This window comes from Triticum dicoccoides, chromosome 3B, assembly GCF_002162155.2.
Source record: "Triticum dicoccoides isolate Atlit2015 ecotype Zavitan chromosome 3B, WEW_v2.0, whole genome shotgun sequence".
In the NCBI taxonomy this organism is placed as follows: Eukaryota; Viridiplantae; Streptophyta; class Magnoliopsida; order Poales; family Poaceae; genus Triticum; species Triticum dicoccoides.
The window spans coordinates 538,787,389-538,811,674 of NC_041385.1; positions in this window are offsets into that span (position 1 = coordinate 538,787,389).

The window sequence follows — 24,286 nt, forward strand, 5'->3', positions numbered from 1 at the left end:
GAGCCATCGCAACGAGATTAGCTTAAAGGGGTTAAACTGGACAAAGGACACGGGGAGTTTATACTGGTTCGGCCCCTTGCGGTGAAGGTAAAAGCCTACGATCCAGTTGTGGTGGAATTGATGGGGTCTCAATGATCAGGGAGCGAATCTGCTTTACCTAGATCTCAAGTTGTTGTTTCTTGTCCCTGAACCGCCATCGGGTCGTCCCTTTATATACACAAGTTGACGCCCGGCGGTTTACAGAATCCCGACGCCGGCTCATACACGTGTCTGGCTCGGTTTCTACCTTTTCCTACCTTACAACACAAGTTACATATTACATGGCGGTTTATGTCTACGGGCTCTAATCTGCCTTTGGGCCTTGGGCCTTTAGATCTCAATAGTAAAGCGCCATATTCCTTGTCTTCATGGGCTTCAATGCGGATGGCTCCTTATGAGTATAACCCGCCCCCTCCTGGGCGGTTTATGCTCAGTAGTTATATCCCCAACACTAGCCGTGTCGCGCCCCCGTCCACAATTTACGCCTCCAGTCATATTCTCGGAATGCTTGGGCGAAGCCCTGCGCAGATCACTTCACCATCACCGTCACCACACCGTCGTGCTGACGGAACCCATCTACTTCCTTGATACTCTACTGGATCAAGAGCTCGAGGGACGTCATCGCGTTGAACGTGTGCAGAACTCGGAGGTGCCGTACCACTACTGTAGGATGCTGCTAACGCAACACTACGATCAGAGACCCGTCGATGATGACCCACAAGTATAGGGGATCTATGGTAGTCCTTTTCATAAGTAAGTGTGTTGAACCCAACGAGGAGCAGAAGGAAATGACAAGCGGTTTCCAGTAAGGTATTCTCTGCAAGCACTGAAATTATAGGTAACAGATAGTTTGTGATAAGATAATTTGTAACGGGTAACAAACAATGAAAGTAAATAAAGTGCAGCAAGGTGGCCCAATCCTTTTTGTAGCAAAGGACAAGCCTGGACAATTTCTTATAATGAGAAAAGCGCTCCCGAGGACACATGGGAATTATCGTCAAGCTAGTTTTCATCATGCTTGTATGATTCGCGTTCGATACTTTGATAATTTGATATGTGGGTGGACCAGTGCTTGGGTACTGCCCTTTCTTGGACAAGCATCCCACTTATGATTAACCCCTATTGCAAGCTTCCGCAACTACAAAAGAAGTATTAAGGTAAACCTAACCATAGCATGAAACTAATGGATCCAAATCAGCCCCTTACGAAGCAACGCATAAACTAGGGTTTAAGCTTCTGTCACTCTAGCAACCCATCATCTACTTATTACTTCCCAATTCCTTCCTCTAGGCCCAAATAATGGTGAAGTGTCATGTAGTCGACGTTAACATAACACCACTAGAGGAGAGACAACATACATCTCATCAAAATATCGAACGAATACCAAATTCACATGACTACTAATAGCAAGACTTCACCCATGTCCTCAGGAACAAACGTAACTACTCACAAAGCATATTCATGTTCATGATCAGAGGAGTATTAATATGAATTAAGGATATGAACATATGATCTTCCACCAAGTAAACCAATTAGCATCAACTACAAGGAGTAATCAACACTACTAGCAACCCACAGGTACCAATTTGTGGTTTTGATACAAGATTGGATACAAGAGATGAACTAGGGTTTTGAGAGGAGATGGTGCTAGTGAAGATGTTGATGGAGATTGACCCCCTCCCGATGAGAGGATCGTTGGTGATGATTATGGTGATGATTTCCCCCTCCCGGAGGGAAGTTTCCTCGGCAGAACGGCTCCGCCGGAGCCCTAGATTGGTTCTGCCAAGGTTCCGCCTCGTGGCGGCGGAGTTTTGTCCCGTAAGCTTGCTTATGATTTTTTCTAGGGTAAGAGGCTTCATATAGCAGAAGAGGGGCACCGGAGGGCCAACAGGGGGCCCAGGAGACAGGGGGCATGCCCATTAGGGGTGGGTGCGCCCCCACCCTCCTGGCCAGGGTGTGGTCCCCCTCTGGTATTTTCTTTGCTCAATAATACTTATTAATTCCAAAAGTGACTTCCGTGGAGTTTCAGGATTTTTGGAGCTGTGCAGAATAGGTTTCCAATATTTGCTCCTTTTCCAGCTAGAATTCCAGCTGCCGACATTCTCCCTCTTCATGATAAACCTTGTAAAATAAGAGAGAATATCCATAAGTATTGAGACATAATGTGTAATAACAACCCATAATTCAATAAATATCGATATAAAAGCATGATGAAAAATGGACGTATCAACTCCCCCAAGCTTAGACCTTGCTTGTCTCAAGCGAAAGCCGAAATCGAAAAATATGTCCACATGTTCAGAGATAGAGGTGTCGATAAAAATAAAATACGCACATGAGGGCATCATGATCATTCTTATAACAGCAACATATATAGATTTTGTCATATTGTTTCTTATGCTCAAGTAACAATCAATTCACAATGTCAAGTATGGTTCAGAAACTTCATTGAGAACTAACAAACTATAATCTCAGTCATTGAAGCAATTACAATTTATCATAACATCGAAAAGAGTCAAGAATAGAGCTTTTCAGCAAGTCCACATACTCAACTATCATATAGTCTTCTACAATTGCTAACACTCATGCAATACTTGTGGTTATGGAGTTTTAGTCGGACACAAAGAAAGATAGGGGCTTATAATGTTGCGTCCCAACGTATTCACCTTTGGGTGATGTCAACAATAATAGCTCGTGCTAACTTACATCCAATTGGATATATATATCAAGATCTTACCAACACGAGGTGCTTGTCAAAGGATAAAATGAAAAAAGGGAAAGTTAAAGATCACCTTGACTCTTGCAAAAAATAAAAGATATAAAGTAAAAGATAGGCCCTTCGCAGAGGGAAGCAGAGGTTGTCATGTGCTTTTAGGGTTGATGCACAAAATCTTAATGCAAAAGAACGTCACTTTATATTGCCACTTGTGATATGAACCTTTATTATGCAGTCTGTTGCTTTTATTACTTCCATATCACACGATCGTATAAAGCTTATTTTCTCCGCACTAATAAGTCATACGTATTTAGAGAGCAATTTTTATTGCTTGCAACATGACAACTTACTTGAAGGATCTTACTCAATCCATAGGTAGGTATGGTGGACTCTCATGGCAAAAACTGGATTTAAGGATTTTTGGAAGCACAAGTAGTATCTCTACTTGGTGCAAGGAATTTTTGGCTAGCATGAGGGGGAAATGCAAGCTCAACATGTTGGGAAGATCAATGACAATATACTTTAACTGAGACGTGAGAAAACATAAACCATTACGTTGTCTTCCTTGTCCAACATCAACTCTTTAGCATGTCATACTTAATGAGTGCTCACAATCATAAAAGATGTCCAAGATAGTATATTTATATGTGAAAACCTCTCTTTCCTTATTACTTCCTATTAATTGCAACGATGACCAAAACTATGTTTGTCAACTCTTAACAACTTTTATGCCTCATACTCTTTATATGTGAAGTCATTACTATCCATAAGATCAATATGAACTCTTTTATTCTTTTTATTCTTTCTACTATCTCAAGATCATAGCAAGATAGCAAAGCCCTTGACTCAACACTAATCTTTATTATATAGCTCACGGACTTGATTACATAGAAGGGATCACAAAGCAAAACTCAAAACTAATTCATACCAAAACTTCAATATACTAGAGCAAGATATTACTAAAGGATCGAACTAAGTAAAACGGTAAAGATAGGAGTGTGATGGTGATACGATACCGGGGCACCACCCCCAAGCTTGGCAGTTGCCAAGGGGAGTGCCCATACCCATGTAATTATGTCCTCGGAGGTGGTGAAGTAGGAGTTGTTGATGATGTAGGCTTGTCGTCCATCTTCCAAGGCATAGGCTCACCATCATAGAAGGATGATCGAGTCCCCGGGATCCTCAAATCTGCAGCCAAACTCATCCTCTTGAATCTATATTCATACTCACAGTTTTGGTTTTGCAAGTCATAGATCTGGGCTTGGAGGTGCTCGATTTTCTCTTGAAGCTTGATGATGGTCTCCCCAATGATCTTGGCATCTAGGTTGTGGTTGTTGGTGAACTCCGTGATCATCATCTGGTTGGCGTTGAGTCCACGCACCACCATCCCTTGGCACTTGAAAACTTGTTGCTCCATGGCTTCGAGCTTTGTCTCCATGCTTCCGGTACGCCTTGGTCCCTCCACATCACGGATGTGCAGCACCCCCTCACGCATCTCAATGGTTTGAGGGTGTTGCAGCACCTCCGCAAGGTAGGGGTTGATAACCCTCTCGAAAAACTTGTCCTTGGGAGCGCTTGGAGATGTCATGGTGCTCTAGATCTGTCAGAAAATAGCTCGAAACGAAAATAGAGGATAATTGTGTGATACGGTGGTCAAAACCTTCAGGAGATTATATAATGATTTTTTACCGACCAAAATACGTAAAGTGCAAGAAAACGGAGTCTGGGAGGCACATGAGGTGCCCACGAGACAGGGGGGCGCGCCCTGCACCCTCGTGGAGGCCTTGTATCCTTCCCGGATTACTTCTTGCTTCCTAAAATTCTTAAATATTCCAAAACGGAGAAAAATTGCCATTAGAATTGTTTTGGATTCGGTTTACTTACCGTACCACTTACCTATTCCTTTTCGGAGTCTGAAACATTCTGGAAAGTGTCCCTTATGTATTCCTCCAGGGTTATAGTCTCAATAATATTAGTTTCAACATTGATAGGATTACCTGAGATATAATGTTTGATTCTTTGACCGTTCACCACCCTTGGACTTGTGCCTTCGAAGTTGTTGATTTTTATGGCACCAGAACGATAGACCTCCTCGATAACGTAAGGACCTTCCCATTTAAAGAGAAGTTTTCCTGCAAAAAATCTTAAACGAGAGTTGAATAGCAACACATAATCACCTACGTTAAACTCACGCTTTTATATTCTTTTATCATGCCATCTTTTAACTTTTTCTTTGAACAACTTGGAATTCTCATAGGCTTGGGTTCTCCATTCATCAAGTGAGCTAATGTCAAACAACCTCTTCTCCCCGGCAAGTTTAAAGTCATAATTGAGCTCTTTAATAGCCCAATATGCTTTATGTTCAAGTTCTAGAGGTAAGTGACATGCTTTTCCATAAACCATCTTATACGAAAACATACCCATAGGATTTTTATATGCAGTTCTATAGGCCCATAATGCATCATCAAGTTTCTTGGACCAATTCTTTCTAGATCTATTCACAGTCTTTTGCAAAATTAATTTGAGCTCTATATTGCTCAACTCTACTTGACCACTAGACTGCGGGTGATAAGGAGATGCAATTCTATGATTAACATCATACTTAGCAAGCATCTTATGGAAAGCACCATGAATAAAATGTGAACCACCATCAGTCATAAGATATCTAGGGACTTCAAACCTCGGAAAAATAACTTCTTTAAGCATCTTAATAGAGGTGTTATGATCAGCACTACTAGTTGGAATAGCTTCTACCCACTTAGTAACGTAATCAACAGCAACTAAAATATGTGTATAACCATTAGAGGCAGGAAAAGGTCCCATAAAATCAAAGCCCCAAACATCAAACGGTTCAATAACAAGAGAATAATTCATAGGCATTTCTTGACATCTACTAATATTACCAACTCTTTGACATTCATCACAAGACAAGACAAACTTACGGGCATCTTTGAAGAGAGTAGGCCAATAAAAACCGGATTGCAATACCTTATGTGCAGTTCTATCTCCAGCGTGGTGTCCTCCATATTGTTTAGAGTGACACTTGCGTAGGATCTGTTCCTGTTCATGCTCAGGTACACAATGTCTAATAACACCATCTACTCCTTATTTATAAAGGTGTGGGTCATCCCAGAAGTAATGTCTTAAATCATAAAAGAACTTTTTCTTTTGCTGGTATGTGAAACTAGGTGGTATAAATTTAGCAACAATGTAATTAGCATAATCAGCATACCAAGGAGCAGTATGAGAAGCACTAATGACCGCTAATTATTCATAAGGAAAGGTATCATCAATAGGTAGTGGGTCATCAAGAACATTCTCTAACCTAGACAGGTTGTCTGCAACGGGGTTCTCAGCTCCCTTTCCATCAATAATATGCAAATCAAATTCTTGGAGCAAGAGAACCCATCTAGTGAGTCTAGGCTTAACATCTTTCTTTTCCATAAGATATTTAATAGCAGCATGATCAGTGTGAATAGTAACTTTAGAATCAACAATATAAGGTCTAAACTTATCACATGCAAATACGACTGCTAAGAACTCTTTTTCAGTAGTAGCATAATTTCTCTAGGCAGTATCAAGAGTTTTACTAGCATACTGGGTAACATTCAATTTCTTATCAACTCTTTGCCCTAGACACCTACAGCATAATCACTAGCATCACACATAATTTTAAAGGGTAAATTCCAATCAGGTGGCTGAACAATAGGTGCAGTGATCAAAGCTTTCTTAAGTATTTCAAATGCTTCTACACAATCATCATCAAAGACAAAAGGAATATATTTTTGCAATAAATTAGTCAGAGGCCTAGAGATTTTAGAAAAGTCCTTAATGAACCTCCTATAAAAACCGGCATGACCAAGGAAACTTCTTATACCTTTTATGTCCTTGGGACATGGCATCTTTTCAATAGCATCACCTTTAGCTTTATCAACTTCAATACCTCTCTCGGAAATCTTATGCCCCAAGACAATGCCTTCATTAACCATAAAGTGGCACTTTTCCCAATTCAAGACGAGACTAGTGTCTTCACATCTCTGCAAAACTCGATCAAGGTTGCTCAAGCAATCATCAAAAGAGGATCCATAACCGGAGAAATCATCCATGAATACCTCACAAATCTTTTCACAAAAGTCAGAGAATATAGCCATCATGCATCTTTGAAAGGTAGCAGGTGCATTACATAAACCAAAAGGCATACGTCTATAAGAAAAAGTACCGAAAGGGCAAGTAAAAGTAGTTTTTGATTGATCCTCCGCTGACACAGGTATTTGAGAGAAACCAGAATAACCATCTAGAAAGCAGAAATTTGTATGTTTGGATAGTCTTTCTAGCATTTGATCAATAAAAGGTAAAGGGTAATGATCTTCCTTAGTAGCTTTATTTAATTTACGGAAATCAGTTACCATCCTATAACCTGTAATAATTCTTTGCGAGATCAATTCATCTTTATCATTAGGAACAATAGTAATACCTCCCTTTTTAGGAACGCAATGGACATGACTTACCCAATCACTATCAGCAACGGGATAAATTATACCTGCCTCAAGGAGCTTTAGTATCTCCTTTCTTACCACTTCTTTCATCTTAGGATTTTACCGTCGTTGAGGATCTCTAACTGGTTTGGCATCTTTCTCCACATTTATTTTGTGTTGACATAGAGTGGGACTAATGCCCTTAAGATCATCCTGAGTATATCCAATAGCAGCACGGTGCTTCTTCAGAGTTTTCAATAATCTTTCCTCTTCCTGCTCTGAAAGGTTAGCACTAATAATAACACGATATATTTTCTTTTTATCAAGATAAGCATACTTAAGATTATCGGGTAATGGTTTGAGCTCAAACACGGGATCACCCTTGGGTGGAGGGGGACCCCCTAGGATTTCAACAGGTAGGTTGTGTTTCAGAATAGGACCCTGTTGAAGGAACACTTCATCTATTTCCCTTCTTTCATTCATAAACATATAATTTTCATAGTCTAGCAAATATTGTTCTAACGGATAAGTAGGAGACACGGCAATAGAAGCAATACCAATAATCTCATCCTTACTAGGTGATTCTTTATCACGGGATTGTCTATGAAACTTAGCAAAATTAAACTCATGAGACACATCCCCTAAGCCAATAGTAACAATATCCTTTTCACAATCAATCCTAGCACTAACAGTATTCAAGAAGGGTCTACCAAATATAATGGGACAAAAGTCATCTTGTGGGGAACCAAGAACAAGAAAATCAGCAGGATATTTAACTTTCCCACACAAGACTTCAACATCTCTAACAATCCCAAATGGCTTAATAGTATCCCTATTGGCAAGCTTAATAGTAACATCAATATCTTCCATTTCAGCAGGTGCAATATCATGCATAATTTCTTTATATAAGGAATGAGGTATTGCACTAGCACTAGCACCCATATCACATAAGCCATGATAACAATGATCTCCTATTTTAACAGAAATAACAGGCATGCTTACAACAGGTCTATGTATCTTAGCATCTGGTCTAGCAATATTAGCAGTTTCAACACAAAAATAAATAACATGCCCATCTAAATTATCATCCAAGAGATCTTTAACCATAGCAATACTAGGTTCAACTTTGATTTGCTCAGGGGGTGTGTAAGTTCTAGTATTTCTCTTACGAACAACAGTTGAAGCTTTAGCATGATCCTTCATCCTAACAGGAAAAGGTGGTTTCTCAACATAACTAGTAGGAACAATAGGATCATTATAAGTTATAGTCTTTTCTTCAACTGTAATAGGTGCAACTACTTTTACTTCAGTGGGAGGATTACATTTAAACCACCTTTCCTTAGGGAGATCAACGTGAGTAGCAAAAGATTCACAAAAAGCAGCTACTATCTCAGAGTCAAGTCCATACTTAGCCCTAAATCCACAAAAAGCATCGGTATCCAAAAAAGATTTAACACAATCAAACTTAGGTGTTATACCTGACTCCTTACCATCGTCGAAACCCCAATCTTCAGAGTTGCGTTTAATTCTTTCCAATAAGTCCCACTTGAATTCAATAGTCTTCAACATATAAGAACTAGCACAGGAAGTATCGAGCATGGTGCGATCATTGAGAGAAAGCTGAGCATAAATTTTTTGAATAATCATATCTCTTGAGAGCTCATGATTGGGGCATGAATATAAAATTGACTTAAGCCTCCCCCAAGCTTGAGCGATGCTTTCTCCTTCGCGAGGCCAGAAATTACATATGTACTTACGATCATGATGAACAAGATGCATAGGATAGAACTTCTGGTGAAATTCCAACTTCAATCATTTATAGTTCCAAGATCCCGTATCATCACATAGCCTATACCATGTCAATGCATCTCCATTCAAAGATAAAGGGAAGACCTTCCTCTTAACAACATCATCGGGAATACCTGCAAGCTTAAATAATCCACAAACTTCATCCACAAAGATAAGGTGTCAATCGGGATGCAATGTTCCATCTCCTGCAAAGGGATTAGCTAACAGTTTCTCTATCGTACCCGAAGGAATCTCAAAGTAAATATTTTCAGTAGGTTCAGTAGGTTGAGGAGCAACTCTTTGCTCTACTCGTCGGGGTGAAGATACCCCAAACAAGACCCTCAAAGGATTAGTTTCCATAGTAACAAGTGACAGAAAATTTCAGCACACTATATAAATGTTTCCTTACCAAGTTCCACTCACCAAAGGCGCTTCACTCCCCGGCAACGGCGCCAGAAAAGAGTCTTGATGACCCACAAGTATAGGGGATCTATCGTAGTCCTTTCGAAAAAAGTAAGAGTGTCGAACCCAACGAGGAGCAGAAGGAAATGACAAGCGGTTTTCAGTAAGGTATTCTCTGCAAAATTGTAGGTAACAGATAGTTTTGTGATAAGATAATTTGTAATGGGTAACAAGCAATTGAAGTAAATAAAGTGTAGCAAGGTGGCCCAATCCTTTTTGTAGCAAAGGACAAGCCTGGACAATTTCTTATAATGAGAAAAGCGCTCCTGAGGACACATGGGAATTATCGTCAAGCTAGTTTTCATCACGCTCATATGATTCGCGTTCGGTACTTTGATAATTTGATATGTGGGTGGACCGGTGCTTGGGTACTTCCCTTACTTGGACAAGCATCCCACTTATGATTAACCCCTATTGCAAGAATCCGCAACTACAAAAGAAGTATTAAGGTAAACCTAACCATAGCATGAAACTAATGGATCCAAATCAGCCGCTTACGAAGCAACGCATAAACTAGGGTTTAAGCTTCTGTCACTCTAGCAACCATCATCTACTTATTACTTCCCAATGCCTTCCTCTAGGCCCAAATAATGGTGAAGTGTCATGTAGTCGACGTTCGCATAACACCACTAGAGGAGAGACAACATACATCTCATCAAAATATCGAACGAATACCAAATTCACATGACTACTAATAGCAAGACTTCACCCATGTCCTCAGGAACAAACGTAACTACTCACAAAGCATATTCATGTTCATGATCAGAGGAGTATTAATATGCATTAAGGATCTGAACATATGATCTTCCACCAAGTAAACCAATTAGCATCAACTACAAGGAGTAATCAACACTACTAGCAACCCATAGGTACCAATTTGTGGTTTTGATACAAGATTGGATACAAGAGATGAACTAGGATTTTGAGAGGACATGGTGCTGGTGAAGATGTTGATGGAGATTGACCCCCTCTCAATGAGAGGATCATTGGTGATGATGATGGTGATGATTTCCCCCTCACGAAGGGAAGTTTCCTCGGCAGAACAGCTCCGCCGGAGCCCTAGATTGGTTCCGCCAAGGTTCCGCCTCGTGGCGACGGAGTTTCGTCCCGTAAGCTTGCTTATGATATTTTCCAGGGTAAGAGGCTTCATATAGCAGAAGAGGGGCACCGGAGGGCCAACAGGGGGCCTAGGAGACAGGGGGCGCGCCCAGTAGGGGTGGGCGCGCCCCCACCTCCTGGCCAGGGTGTGGGCCCCCTCTGGTATTTTCTTCGCTCAATAATTCTTATTGATTCCAAAAGTGACTTCCGTGGAGGTTCAGGATTTTTGGAGTTGTGCAGAATAGGTTTCCAATATTTGCTCCTTTTCCAGGCAGAACTCCAGCTGCCGGCATTCTCCCTCTTCATGAAAAACCTTGTAAAATAAGAGAGAATAGCCATAAGTATTGAGACATAATGTGTAATAACTGCTCATAATGCAATAAGTATCGATATAAAAGCATGATGCAAAATGGACGTATCAGTCGACGAAACTGTGTGCGATGCAATAATCGCAAATGGTGGTGTAAAAAACCGTCAAAAAAGGTGTAAAACGTTTATGATGATGGATGCATCAAACATGGTTCAGATTTTGGTTGCGTGTGCGATGCAGGGCATACGGTTCAGTTCAATGAACTTTTTGCGATGAGGAAGAAGAACAGAAACGGGCAGCCAGATGAAGGCGTGTGCGATATACGACATACAGTTCCTTGGATTAACTGTTTGTGATGAGGCGGAACAACATAAACGGGTAGCTAGATAAAGGTGTGTGCGATTGAGGGCATATGCTTCAGAAGGATTAATTGTTTGTGATTAGGCAACAGAACAGAAACGGTCAGTCAAATCAAAGTGTCTGCGATTGATGGCATACACTTCACACGGATGAACTATTTGCGATTAGCCACAACAAACAGAAACAGTTAGACAGATCAACGTGTGTGCGCTAGACGGGCACACATTCTAATTAAAACAAGCGTGCGCGATGGTAATAACGAGCGCGCACGATTCTTGGAACAAGACGCATGCTGATATTGCCTATTGCGGTGCACCCTATGGTGCAAACGCCACATACACGGCCGAGAAAGCGTGCCCACGTCACGCCGTCCGGGAATAGTGCCGCACTTAGAAATTATAGAATCGTCAATAAATTTTGAGCCTGCGTCCCGTCACATTCCAAATTGCAAACTTGTTCACACCGATCAAAACCTAAATGGTTTCCCACTTAGGAGCGTATTAGTACTCGGTTATAAATACTACTACTCCAAGATGACTGCATATTCCTCCTCAACTCCTCATCCACAAAAACAAACAAGTCATTCATCATCGTTCCCTTGCATCTGCCATGGCCAGCGTGAGTTCTGGGTCGAGAGATTGCCACCAGGGATAGGCGAGCATGGAAGCGGAAGCACGAGAGATGTCCCGCCTCGCCACGAAAGCAATCGACATGTCCCGCCGTGCGGCCATAGCAGCACGGAGGTCCCGCCACGCCACCGAAGCAGCTTGGAGGTCTTGCCGCACCGTCGATGCAACAGACTGGTGCGACGGCGCCGCGGAAGCTGCAGAGTTGTCCGACCGCACCCCGGAAGCAGCAGAGATGTCCTCCCGTGTCGCGGCGGCCTGGGAAAATGTTTCGCGGGCAGGTGAGTGATGACCCACAAGTGTATGGGGTTAATTGTAGCCCTTTTCGATAAGTAAGAGTGTCGAACCCAACGAGGAGCAGAAGGAAATGACAAGTGATTTTTAACAAGGTAATGTATGCAAGTGCTAAAATTGTAGGTAGCGGAGTAGTTTGGTAGCAAGATAATTTGTAACGAGCAAGTAACAATAGTAGTAACAAAAGTGCAGCAAGGTAGCCCAATCCTTTTGAGGCAAAGGACAGGCCAAAATAGTTTCTTACGATAAGTAAAGTGTTCTTGAGGGTACACGGGAATTTCATCTAGTCACTTTCATCATGTTGGCTTAATTCGTGTTCGGTACTTTGATAATTTGATATGTGGGTGGACCGGTGCTTAGGTGTTGTTCTTACTTGAAAAAGCCTCCTACTTATGATTAACCCTCTCACAAGCATCCGCAACTACGAGAAAAATATTAAGAATAAATTCTAACCATAGCATTAAACTTTTGGATCCAATCGGTCCCTTACGGAATAGCGCATAAACTGGGGTTTAAGCTTCTGTCACTCTCGCAACCCACCATCTAATAAGTACTCCACAATGAATTCCCTTGGGCCCAAATATGGTGAAGTGTCATGTAGTCAATGTTCACATGACACCACTAAGAGAATGGCAACATACATGCCATCAAAATATCGAACACATATCAAGTTCACATGATTACTTGCAACATGATTTCCCCCGTGACCTCAAGAACGAAAGTAACTACTCACAAATGATAAAACATGCTCAAGATCAAAGGGGTATTGAATAGCATAATGGATCTGAACATATAATCTTCCACCAAATAAACCATATAGTAATCAACTACAAGATGTAATCAACACTACTAGTCACCCACATGCACCAATCTATAGTTTTGATACGAAGATTGAATACAAGAGATGAACTAGGGTTTGAGAGGAGTTGGTGCTGTGAAGATGTAATGAAGATGGCCCTCCCCAAGATGGAAGAGTTGTTGGTGATGATGATGACGATGATTTCCCCCTCCGGGAGGGAACTTCCCCTAGCGGAATCGCTCCGCCGGAGGGCAAAAGTTCTCTTGCCCAAGTTCTACCTTGAGGCGGCGGCGCTTCATCCCGAATGTCCTCTCCTTATTTTTTTTCTAGGTCAAAATGACTTATATACCAGAAGATGGGCACTGGAGGTGGGCCGAGGAGGGCATCACCCACCAGGGCCCTCATCTGGTACTTATTTGCTCAAATATTCCTTAAATAATCCATAAAAAATCATCGGGGAGTTTCAGCTCATTTGGAGTTGTGCAGAATAGGTAGCTTGACGTAGCTTTTTCAGGTCCAGATTTCCAGCTGCCAGAATTCTCCCCCTTGGTGCATACATTGCATATTATGAGAGAAAAGGCATTAGAATTACTCCAAAAAGCATTATTGTACAATAAAACAACATAAATAACAGTAGGAAAACATGATGCAAAATGGACGTATCAACTCCCCCAAGCTTAGACCTCGCTTGTCCGCAAGCGAAAACCGAAATCGAAAAACATGTCCACATGCTTAGAGAGAGAGAGAGGTGTCGATAAAAAAATACGGACATAGCAGCATCATGTGACTTATTATAACAACAACAAACTTCAATATAAAACTTTTATTATAGAACTTTTATCATAGACTTCTCATGAACAAGTGACAATTCATCACAACAATGAAGTATAAAGCGTAAACTCTATTGGAAACCAACAAACTATGTTCTTAGTCAACTTTGCAACTACAATTCATCATCTTTTGAGGAAGGGTCACGTATTGGAGCCTTTAGGCAAGTCCACATACTCAACCATCATTTAGTCTTCAATGATTGCAAACACTAACCGCGTACACATGAGCAAAATGTTTCAACCGGACACAAAGAAAGATAGGGGCTTATAGTTTCGCCTCCCAACACACTCACCTCAAGGGTGATGTCAACAATAATAACTTATGCCACCCATATTCAACTGGACATATGTGCCTAGATCTTTCCTCACCACATGATGCTTGCCAAAGGAGAAAAATAAAAGGAATAGAGAGAAAAACTTTGACTCTTGCATAAAAGTAAATACATGAAAGTAAAAGATAGGCCCTTCGTAGAGGGAAGCAGAGGTTGTCATGCACTTTTTGTTTGTATGCTCAACCCCTTAGTGCAAGAGAACGTCACGTTATACTGCTCCTTGTGATGGCAACCTTTATTATGCAGTCTGTCGCTTTTATTCTTCGCCATCACAAGTTCGTACAACGCTCAATTTTCCCTTACACTAAATGATCTCACATTTTTATAAGGAATTTTTATTGCCCTTTTGCACCGATGACAACTTACTTGAAGGATCTTACTCAATCCATAGGTAGGTATGGTGGACTCTCAAACAAGATATGGTTTAAGGGTTTTGGATGCACAAGTAGTATCTCTACTTAGTGCGGAATTTTTGGCTAACAAAGATAGGGGCAAGCACCACATGTCGAAGGATCTATGACAATATGACTTCTATGTGAATATGAACAAACATAAATCATTAAGTTGTCTTCCTTGTCCAACGTCAACAATTTTGGCATATAATATTTTGATGGGTGCTCACAATCACAAAAGATTTCCATGATAATATATTTATATGTGAATCTTCTCTTCCCTTCTTAATTATTTCATGTGTTGCATCATTGACCAATGCTATGTTTGTCAATCTACAATAAAATTTTCTGCTTATACTTTTCCTTGTGCAAAGTTATCACTTACCATAAGATTAGCATATGATCTTTTTCCTTTATTTCCTTTCTTTTTATTGCAGCAAGAAAATAAAGTAGGCAAAACTCAAACTAACTTTATTATATCTCTCACACTATTACAAGGATTGATCACTAAGCAAACTCACAAAAAGAAAGGATCGAACTAAGCCTTTATTCATCTAATAACAAAAGATAACCATGGATCGAACTAAGAAAATAAAGGCAAAAGATAGTGGAGATTGATACGATACCGGGGCACCTCCCCCAAGCTTGGTGAAAGCCAAGGGGAGTGCCCATACCCAATACTTAGTTTTCTTTTGGTGGTGATGAAGAAGATGGTGGTGATGAAGTAGATGCAATCCGGTCTTTGAGGATCAAGAGGCTCTCCAATCTTCGGATGAATCTCCGCAAGGAAGCGATGTGCTCCATGTGCAAAATATTTTCACGATTGAGATATTTATTTTGTATACGAACCGTATTGATGATCCCGAAGGCTGCAATCTCAACGGGGGTAAGATGAACATAGTAGGGTTCAAGGATATCTTCCTCTTCCTCATCGGCGGGCAATGCTTGCTCGTCCATCGGCACTTGATCTCCAGGGTCCTCCTTGCTCTTGTCCTCCTTTGCTTCTCCAACGGGGTCATCTCTCTTCATCTCGATCTTCATCAACCAAGCATATTCTTCCATACGACCAGAGGGGGAAGAAGACATGATGTCTGGCTCAACAGATCTGACAGAAAACAGGAAGAAAAGAAAACAGGAGATTTCCCCGTGATACGGAGGTTAACAGGTTCGGGAGGTATATATAGATTTTTTATCTTGGGGAACAAGAAAAACGGAAGAAAAAAGAAGACCGAAAAGCACCCGAGGTGGGCACAACCCACCTGGGTGCGCCAGGCAAGCCTGGTGCGCCCTGGTGTATCGTGCCCACCAGGGTCACTTTCCTGGAAGTTTCTTATTTTCCTAATTTTCTAAATATTCCAAAACTATCAAAAAATATTTTTGCAGATTTTTCGGAGTCTGTTTACTTACCGTATCACGTACCTCCTTATTTTCATGATTCTAGAGTGTTCTGGAAGGACTCTTTCATGTGTTCTTCCGGTGTCAAAGTTGGGATAACATTGCTTTCAACATTAATGGGCGTACCTGAGATATAGTGTTTTATTTTGATAGCTCCGGATCAATAGACTTCCTCGATGACATAGGCTCCTTCCCATTTGGAGAGGAGTTTTCTTGCAAAGAATATGAAACGAGAGTTGTACAAAAGAACATATTCTCCGACTTTGAACTCACGCTTTTGGATTCTTTTATCATGCCATCTTTTTACTTTTTATTTGAATAACTTAGCATTTTCATAAGCATGGGTTCTCCATTCATATAATGAGCTAATATCAAATAACCTCTTTTCTCCAGCAAGTTTGAAATCATAATTGAGTTCCTTTATTGCCCAAAATGCTTTGTGTCCTAACTCAAGAGGTAAATGACAAGCTTTTCCATAAACCATTTTATATGGAGACATACCCATATGATTTTTGTATGCTGTTCTATAAGCCCAAAGTGCATCATCAAATTTCTTAGACCAATTCTTCCGGGACCTATTAACAATCTTTTGTAAGATTAGTTTATTTCTCTATTGCTAAGTTCAACTTGACCACTAGACTGAGGATGATAAGGTGAAGCAATTCTATGATTAACATCATACTTAGCAAGCATCTTACGGAAAGCACCATGAATAAAATGTGAACCACCATCAGTCATCAAATATATGGGGACTCCGAACCTTGGGAAAATAACTTCCTTAAGCATTTTAATAGAGGTGTTGTGATCAGCACTACTGGTTGGAATAGCTTCTACCCATTTAGTGACATAATCAACAGCAACCAAAATATGTGTATACCCATTAGAGGAAGGAAAAGGTCCCATAAAGTCAAATCCCCAAACATCAAATGGTTTAACAGCAAGTGAATAATTCATAGGCATTTCTTGACGCTTACCAATATTACCTATTATTTGGCATTCATCACAAGATGAGACAAACTTACGGGCATCCTTGAAGAGAGTAGGCCAATAAAAACCAGATTGCAATACCTTATGAGCAGTTCTGTCTCCTGTGTTATGTCCTCCATAAGCTTCGGAGTGACATTTCCGTAGGATTTGTTCCTATTCATGCTCAGGTACACAACGTCTAATAATACCATCTGCCCCTTCTTTATAAAGATGTGGGTCATCTCAAAAGTAATGTCTTAAATCATTTAAGAATTTTTTCTTTTGTTGGTATGTGAAGCTTGGTGGTATGTATTTAGCAACAATATAATTAGCATAGTCAGCATATCAAGGTGTACTATGAGAAACGTTTATTGCAGCTAGTTGTTCATCAGGGAAACTATCATTAATTGGTTGTGGATCATCAAGAATATCTTCAAGTCTAGACAAGTTATCAGCTACGGGGTTCTCTGCTCCTTTCCTATCAGTGATATGCAAATCAAATTCTTGTAGCAAAAGAACCCACCTAATGAGTCTAGGTTTAGCATCTTTATTTTCCAGAAGATATTTTATAGCAGCATGATCGGTGTGAACAATTACTTTAGAATCAACGATCTAAGATCTGAATTTATCACAAGCAAACACCACTGCTAAGAATTCTTTTTTCAGTAGTAGCATAGTTTCGTTGAGCACTGTCTAGAGTTTTACTAGCATAATGAATAAAATTCAGTTTCTTATCAACTCTTTGTCCTAGAATAGCACCAACAACATAATCACTAGCATCACACATAATCTCAAAAGGCAAGTTCCAATCAGGTGGTTGAACAACAGGTGCAGTGATTAAGGCTTTCTTTAGTGTTTCAAAGGCTTCCATACAATCATCATCAAACATAAAGGGAATATCCTTTTGCAAAAGATTAGTAAGAGACCTAGAAATTTTAGAAAAGTCTTTGATAAACCTTCTATATAAACCAACATGACCAAGGAAATTACGAATACCTTTGATATCTTTAGGACATGGCATTTTCTCAATTGTATAAACCTTGGCTTTGTCCACCTCAATGCCTCTTTCGAAAATTTTATGGCCCAAGACAATACCTTCATTAACCATAAAGTGGCACTTCTCCCAATTCAAGACAATATTTGTTTGTTCAGATCTCTGCAAAACTTGATTAAGATTGCTTAAACAATCGTCAAAAGACTTCCCATAGACAGAAAATCATCCATGAAAACCTCAACAATCTTTTCACAAAAATTAGAGAAGATAGCAGTCATACATCTTTGAAAGGTAGCAGGTGCATTACATAAACCGAAAGGCATACGTCTATAAGAAAATGTTCCAAAAGGACAAGTAAAAGTGGTATTTTCTTGATTAGATTGTAAAACTAGTATTTGTGAAAAGCCAGAGTATCCATCAAGGAAGCAAAAATGTGTGTGCTTAGATAATCTTTCTAACATTTGATCAATAATAACAGAGGGTAATGATCTTTTCTAGTAGATTTATTTAATTTTCTATAATCAATTACCATGTTGTAGCCCGTGACAATTCTTTATGGAATAAGCTCATTCTTATCATTAGGAACAACAGTAATACCTCCCTTCTTAGGGACAAAGTGAACAGGACTTACCCGTCTACTATCAGCTATAGGATAGATTATACCTACCTCCAGAAGTTTCAATATTTCTATTCTTACCACTTCTTTCATTTTCGGATTTAACTGACATTGGTGATCAACAACGGGTTTAGCATTAGGTTCCATATTAATCTTGTGCTGACATAGAGTGGGACTAATGCCCTTAAGATCATGAAGAGTATATCCAATACCAGCCATGTGCTTCCTTAGAACTTTCAATAATCTTTCTTCTTCATGTTCTGAAAGGTTAGCACTAATAATAACATGATATATCTTCTTTTCATCAAGATAAGCATATTTCAAAGTGTCTGGTAATTGTTTTAGTTCAAACACATGATCACCTTTAGGTGGAGGAGGACCTCCTAGAGTTTCAATAGGCAAATTGTGTTTAAGCAGAGGTTGTTGTTCGAAAAAGATTCTATCTATTTAATTTTTCACGCATATGCAAATCATTTTCATGATCTAGCAAATATTGTTCCAATGGATCAGTAGGAGGTACAACAATAGAAGCAAGACCAATAATTTCATCCTTACTAGGCAAATCTTTCTTATGAGGTTGTTTATTAAACTTGGAAAAATTAAACTCATGAGATTCATCACCAAAGCTAACACTGACAGTTTGTTTCTCACAATCTGTTTTAGCATTTACGGTGTTCAAGAAAGGTCTACCAAAAATAATGGGACAAAAGGTATCTTGTGGGGTGCTAAGAACAAGAAAATCAGTAGGGTATTTTATCTTCCCACACAAGACTTCAACATCTCTAAGAATCCCAATTGGTGATATAGTATCTCTATTAGCAAGTTTAATAGTAACATCTATGTCTTCTATTTCAACAGGTGCTATTTCATCTTTAATTTATTCATATAAAGAGAAAGGAATAGCACTCACACTAGCACCTAGGTAACATAACCCATGATAATAGTGATCTCCTATCTTAACTGAGGCAACAGGCATGCCAACAACTGGTCTATGTTTATCTTTTCCTTCAAGTTTAGCAATTCTAGAAGCTTCATCACAGAAGCAAATAACATGCCCATCAATATTATCAACTAAGAGATCTTTAACCATAGCAACACTAGGTTCAACATTGATTTGTTCAGATGGTTTGGGTGTTCTAACATAACTTTTGTTAAGCACATTTGAAGCTTTAGCATGTTCCTTCATCCTAACAGGAAAGGTGGGTTTTAAATATAAGCAATGGGTTAATTGGTGGGTGATATTTAAACCACTTATCCTTAGGGAGATCAAGATGAGTAGCAAAAGATTCACAAAAGGAAGCTACTATCTCAAAGTCAAGTCCATATTTAGTGCTAAACTTCTGAAAAGCATCGGTATTGATAAAAGATTTAACACAATCAAACTTAGGTTCAATACCTGACTCTTTACCTTCATCGAGTTCCCAATCTTCAGAGTTGTGTTTAATTCTTTCTAAAAGATCCCATCGGAATTGAATAGTCTTCTTCATAAAAGAACCAGTACAAGAAGTATCGAGCATGGATTGATCATTACGAGAAAGCCGAGCATAGAAGTTCTGAATAATAATTTCTCTCGAGACCTCATGGTTGGGGCATGAATATAACATTGACTTAAGCCTCCCCCAATCTAGAGCGATACTTTCTCCTTCACGAGGCCAAAAATTATATATATAATTCCGATCACGATGAAATAGCTGCATAGGATAAAATTTCTGATGAAACTCCAATTTCAAGCGGTTCCAGTTCCAAGATCTAATATTATCGCATAGCCTATACCATGTCAATGCTTTTCCCTCCAAAGATAAAGGGAAAACCTTCTTCTTAGCTTCATCTCTGGGCAAACCTGCAAGCTTAAATAGTCCACAAATTCCATCCACATATATCAAGTGCATATCAGGATGTTCGGTTCCATCTCCTACATAAGAATTAGCTAGCAGTTGTTCTAACATACCTGAAGGAATTTCATATTCAATATTTTCAATAGGTGCAGTAGGTTGAGGGGTAACTAATTCTGGTTCCGGTCGAGGTGAAGATACCCCGAACAAACCCCTCAAAGGATTGTTTTCCATAGTAGCAAGTGACAATAAATTTCAGCACGTAGTAATAATGTTTCCTTACCTGTTTCTACTTACCAAGAGCGCTTCACTCCCCGGCAACGGTGCCAGAAAATTGCCTTGATGACCCACAAGTGTATGAGGTCAATTGTAGCCCTTTTCGATAAGTAAGAGTGTAGAACCCAACGAGGAGCAGAAGGAAATGACAAGTGATTTTCAGCAAGGTAATGTATGCAAGTGCTAAAATTGTAAGTAGCGGAGTAGTTTGGTAGCAAGATAATTTGTAACGAGCAAGTAATAATAGTAGTAACAAAAGTGCAGCAAGGTAGCCCAATCCTTTTGAGGCAAAGGATAGGCCAAAACGGTTTCTTACGATAAGCAAAGTGTTCTTGAGGGTACACGGGAATTTTATCTAGTAACTTTCATCATGTTGGCTTAATTTGTGTTCGGTACTTTGATAATTTGATATGTGGGTGGACCGGTGCTTAGGTGTTGTTCTTACTTGAACAAGCCTCCTACTTATGCATGACTAATCCTCTCACAAGCATCTGTAACTACGAGAAAAGTACTAAGAATAAATTCTAACCATAGCATTAAACATTTGGATCCAATCAGTCCCTTACGGAATAGCGCATAAACTGGGGTTTAAGCTTCTATCACTCTCACAACCCACCATCTAATAACTACTCCACAATGCATTCCCTTATGCCCAAGTATGGTGAAGTGTCATGTAGTCGACGTTCACATGACACCACTAAGAGAATGGCAACATACATACCATCAAAATATCGAACACATATCAAGTTCACATGATTACTTGCAGCATGATTTCTCCTGTGACCTCAAGAACGAAAGTAACTACTCACAAATGATAAACATGCTCAAGATCAGAGGGGTATTGAATAGCATAATGGATCTGAACATATAATCTTCCACCAAATAAACCATATATGTTGGGGATATAACTACTGAGTGTAAACCGCCCAAAAGGGGCCGGTTTACGCTCATCCGTATTGAAGCCCATGAAGACAAGGAATATGGCGTTCTACCATTGAAGCTTAGAGGCCCAGGGCCCAAAGGCGGTTTAGAGCCCATAAATGTAAACCGGTATGAGATGTGTAAACGTGTGTTGTAAGTTAGGAAAGGTAGAAACCGAGCCGGACACGTGTATGAGCCGGCCTCGGTGTTCTGTAAACCGTCGGGCATCAACCTGCGTATATAAAGGGACGACCCGGCGGCGGTTCAGGGACAAGAAACAACAACTCGAGAGATAGGTAAAGCGGATTCGCTCCCTGCTCATTGAGACCCCATCAATTCCAGCACAACTGGATCGTAGGCTTTGACCTTCACCGCAAGGGGCCGAACCAGTATAAACTCCCCGTGTCCTTTGTCCAGTTTAACCCCCTTTTTGCTAATCTCATTGCGATGGCTCCACGACTAAGTTCTCTTGCTAGGACATCTGACGTGTTAATTCCATGACAGTTGGCGCCTATCGTGGGGCTATCACATGATGGTTTCGAGTTCTTAAAGGGCAACTTTGAAGGACTGAAGGGATACGCGGTTGGCCGGATGACCAAGAGTCATCGCGGCAAGCTCTACATCGACGATGTAGGATGGGGCCCCGAGGCCAGCTCAATTGAGTACGGGTATCGGGTCTCCTTTGGCAGAATTCACGTTTTCATCTGCAAGATCGGCGAACCGAGCCCTAAGCCGAACATCTCCACCGACCTCATCTAGACGGCTCAGCGTGCGAGTCCTGCCCGGGTTCAGCCTACCATGAAGCGTGCGTTCGTAGGACTCATCCATGGTGCGGGATCTGAACTGGTGTCCGACGGTGAGACAGCCATCTACTCAGATGGCGAATCATCCACTGGCGAAACCGAGTCGCTTTACCAATTGCAAGACGACTGGATTGGGGGCTGTTCCGATGGCAACAGTATTTCGGACCCCTTTGAACCACCGAACCGGGTTGCAATCTTCATGGCCGACACGCAGCCCACCTTGCAATCTTCATCTGCAGCAGCAATGATTTCTAGATCGACAGCCGAGGAAGGAGGCCCTGCGCACCAGCCGGCTCAAGTTCTTTCTGGTTTGTTGGATGCTTTGACGACATTGTTAACCACGGCAGTCACCCCGGAGACCCAGGATCAGCATAACGCGGAGGTCACAAAGCTGAGGGACCAGATAACTCAGGCCAAGGAGGACTTGGCAGCTGAGGAAGCCAGGATGACTGAAGAGTGGGCCGCTTTAGATGCCCAGTCACAGCAGATCTAGGTGCAAAATTACCGGCTTATGTTGGATCAGAATGCGTCCAACGAAGTACTGAGGAGGAAGTACTGGTCTCGTCTGCCGCCGGTTTACAAAGGAATGAATCTCTTCAATACGCCAGGAGCCGGGACAAGTAATCCGGCAGCAATGAACCGGACCGAGGCACCTGGGACAGCGTTGGGTCAGCCACGGGTGACGGACCCGCCTGGACGAACAGATAATCCGCCGCAGTACATACCAACGCCACCGGGTCATTTCTCTAGCCCTCTGGATAACATGATTGTTGCGGCGTCTTGTTTGGCAGCTATTCCGATGGAGGGCGAATCGCTGGCAGCGGTTGAAACGCGACGAGCCAGGGATCTTCTTCAAACCACTGTGGTGCAATAGCAGGCTTATTTTTACAGTCGAGACAGAATACATTCAACCCCTCATCCGAGCAAGAGTTATAGCAGGCACATTGATAAACCGGCCATGTCAAGCAGTGCGCGGCACCGTGACACCCCTCGAGGGCCTAACCCAGCGCGCGGCGGTATGAATGCTCAGGATGTAGTAAACAATGGCAGAGCACGACGGGAGGCAGAGTTAGCAGCACAGTTGGCAGCGCAGTATGCGAATCAACCCACTCCGGTTCAACCGACAGCATCAGTTGAACGAGGATTGGATTTCAGCTCCTGGGGAGTACCATGCCTCACCCCAGCTCTGCGTAATGTGCGGCAACCCAAGGATTTTAAGGGTCCGCGTAAGGTGCCTAATTATACCGCCGATCAAACCCCCGAGGCGTGGGTTGAGAGTTATGAGATGGCGATGGAGATGTTGTATGTGGATGAAGCGGCATGTGCAAAATACTTCACTATGATGTTATACGGAATGGCTCGTACCTGGATAAAGAGTCTGCCCGTTACCTCGATCAGTTCATGGGACGAGTTGAAGGTCCGGTTTATAGCGAATTTCAAGGATATGTGCAAACAACCCATGTCCATTGTGGATTTGGCTGCTTGTGTCCAAGGAGAGAACGAATCAACAACTCATTGGGTGCGCCAGGTTTCAGAAATCCTGCATTCATCGGACCGCATCAATGCTGATTCGGCGATTATAACGTTGGAGGGAAATTGCCGGTTTAAGTCACTAAAGATGAAGTTGGGATGGCTCAAGCGCCACTGCGATGATATGGGAACACTCATGGCAGCTCTGGTTAAATATGCCGATTCTGATAATACCAAGGATCCCGAGTCTAACAAAGAGAAGCCGAAGAAGGGAAAGAAGAATGCTGGCACAAAAGGATAGCATAACCAGGCTGGCCATGGGAATAACGGTAAGCGCAAGGCAGACAACAATTCTGATTTTGTGGCTAACACCAATGTTCAGGTTAATAATCAGCGCCGTAAGGGTAAACCGCCCCCGTGGGGCGGAGGATCAGGGATGAATCTGGAGCGTCTGTTGAACCAGCCTTGCCCAAAGCACGGGACACAAGAAAAACC